Genomic DNA, 2,708 nt, shown 5'->3' on the forward strand with positions numbered 1-2,708 from the left:
GAAACCTTTCATTCATTATAATAAAAAAAACTATAATACACTTAAAAACAGTTACAAAAAGGGGAGGATATGAGAGAGACACGAATGAGATAAAAGTACTATAGAAACCTACCACATTCCTGAATGAAACAACTCAATAGTGTAAAAATGTCAATGCTTTACGAAATCATATACAGGTTTAACACCATTCTAATTGAAATCTCTATTTGTTTTCTTTGAAACTTGAGAAAATAATTCTAAAATTCACCTGAAAATATTTATGAGCAAAGCTAAGATATTATTAAGGGATAATTTCTTAAGTATTAAAATATTTCTTAAGGCCAGGTGTGGTGGTCGTGGCACTCCTAGCTACTTGGGAGGCTGAGTCAGGAGGATTGATTGAGCCCAGGAATTTGAGGTTAAAGTGAGCTATGATCATGCCCAGGGAAAACAGCAAGATCCTATCTCAAAATATATTTTTATTCCTTTTAAACCATGTGATACCTGCTTCTTAGGTCCTGCACTTCACCCCTACGTAGGAGACCAGCATATTTTATAAATAAAAAGAATAAGCCTCCTTCCCATTATGGTGCAATTGATCAACATCACAGAGCGGAATCTGCCCCAGCTAAAAATACTTACAAATCAACTAGACCAGGAAGTGGAGTTCTTGTACACGTCCATTGCTCAGCTCAAAGTGATACAGACCAAGTACATGGAAGCCAAGGATTGTCTGAACATGCTGAACAAGAGCGACAAAGGGAAAGAATTACTCGTCCCACTGACAAGTTCTATGCATGTTCCCGGGAAGCTACATGATGTGGAACACATGCTCATTGATGTGGCAACTGGCTACTATGTAGAGAAGACAGCTGAGGATACCAAGGACTTTTTCAAGAGGAAGATAAAACTTCCTAACCAAGTAGATGAAGAAAATACAGCCAGCTCTCCAGGAGAAACACTCCAACGAAACAGGCTATCATGGAAATGATGAGCCAGAAGACTCAGCAGCTCACAGCCTTGGGGGCAGCTCAGACAACTGCTAAGGTCTAAGAGTTTATTGCAGAAACGGGGCAGGAGAACCCTGCTGCAGGGATCTGGGACTCTCTGGGTGTGGCTTCCTGGTGTAGGGTCTGGTAATGCCAATAAATATGCAAGTTGGGCAAAAGAGAAAAAAAAAGAAGGGATCCAATCTAATCTTTCATTTAAAATTATGAAGTACATGATTTGTGCGAAATTAGACCTAATTCACTAATCATGTTAGTGACTACCATGCCACAAGATCCAGAATAGTGATAAGTATAACAACCTCCCAGACAGACTTTGACCAGTATGGGTATCCTGTGATGCCACTCGGCTTATGCAATGCCCCAGCGTTTTCTAAGCACTGACTTCTGGGATGAAGAGTAATGGTCTATGTGAACAGCATTCCATTCTACTCCCATCCCATAAGTCTGGACTTTGAGTATCCTGATCACCTGCTATACCATCTGCTATAGACTGAACTGTGCCCCCAAAATACATGTATCATAGCCCTAAGCCCGCTGTGATGGTATTTGGAGATGGGCCCCTTGGAGATAATCAGGTTTAGATGAGGTCATGAAGATGGGGCCCTCATGATGGAATTAGAGCCCTTATAAGAAGAGGAGGAGACACTGGAGCTCTCCCTCTGCCATGTGAAGACACAGCAAGAAGGCTGCTGCCTATAAGCCAGTAAGAGAGCCCTCACCAGAAACCAACTGTTCTGGCACCCTGCTTGGGTTTCCAAACACCAGAACTGTAAGATACTTTCTATTACTTAAGCCACCTGGTCTATGGTATTTTTTTGTAGTAGCCTTACCAGACACCATTGCCCATGTAGAAACTCAAAGAGATACAAGTTTGAACCAAAATGTGGAGGACCTCCCTGCACTGTGCCCAGTCAAATTAAGGTTCACATGTTGGAAAAGGTATTAACAGTTCTGGGTAGGATCATTCTCAATATCCCTTCCTAGATGTCCAGTATGTCCTGGGATTTCTATACATTTCCTGCAGTTCATTCCCTCCCTTTCTCTTCCTCTCACACCCATCTCGGTTGCTGACCCCATTCCTTCATTCGGCACTTGCTACGTGCAGCCACACTTCCAGGTTCCTGGGAGACATCAGTGAATAACAGACAAAGGCCGTTGCCCTCATACAGCTTATATTCTAGTGATAGAAGACAAATAATTATCAACTTAGTAAAAAAAAAAATTCACCTAACATTTTAAAAGATGATAAATGACCCCATAAATGCATCAATATACAAAGTTATGATTTAATAAAAAATGATTAATTATAAAAAAGATGATAAATAAGGGAAAACAGAGCAAGATGTAACAGTGTATGGACTGAATTTTTTGTCCCACCGAAATGTGTATGTTGACACCCTATTTTACAGTGGGCTATATTTGGAGAAAGGGTCATTATGAGGTAACTAAGGTTAAATGAGGTCATAAGTGTAGGCCCAGAATCCAATGGGATTGGCAGCCTTATAAGAAGAGGGAGTGATTTCTGTCTCTCTCTTCCTCTCTCCAAACGAGCATGAAGTAAAGGCCAGGTAAGGACACATCGAGAAGGTGTCCAGCTACAGGCAGCAAGAGGGCCCTTCCCAGAAACCAAACCCACCAGCCCCAGCTGCTATAACAAAGGGAAATCATCCCAGAAAAGAGGAAGATTGCGTGTTTACCTTCCTCTCTCATGCAAATGCA

General features: G+C 41.5%; 1 pseudogene; it reads left to right on the forward strand.

The window, feature by feature from the left end:
* The first annotated feature begins 562 nt into the window (after positions 1 to 562).
* Positions 563 to 1,032, forward strand: LOC100954402 (annotated as a pseudogene).
* The last annotated feature ends 1,676 nt before the right edge of the window (positions 1,033 to 2,708 follow it).

This window comes from Otolemur garnettii, unplaced genomic scaffold (assembly GCF_000181295.1).
Source record: "Otolemur garnettii isolate 467f Iridium unplaced genomic scaffold, OtoGar3 scaffold00049, whole genome shotgun sequence".
Lineage (NCBI taxonomy): Eukaryota > Metazoa > Chordata > Mammalia > Primates > Galagidae > Otolemur > Otolemur garnettii.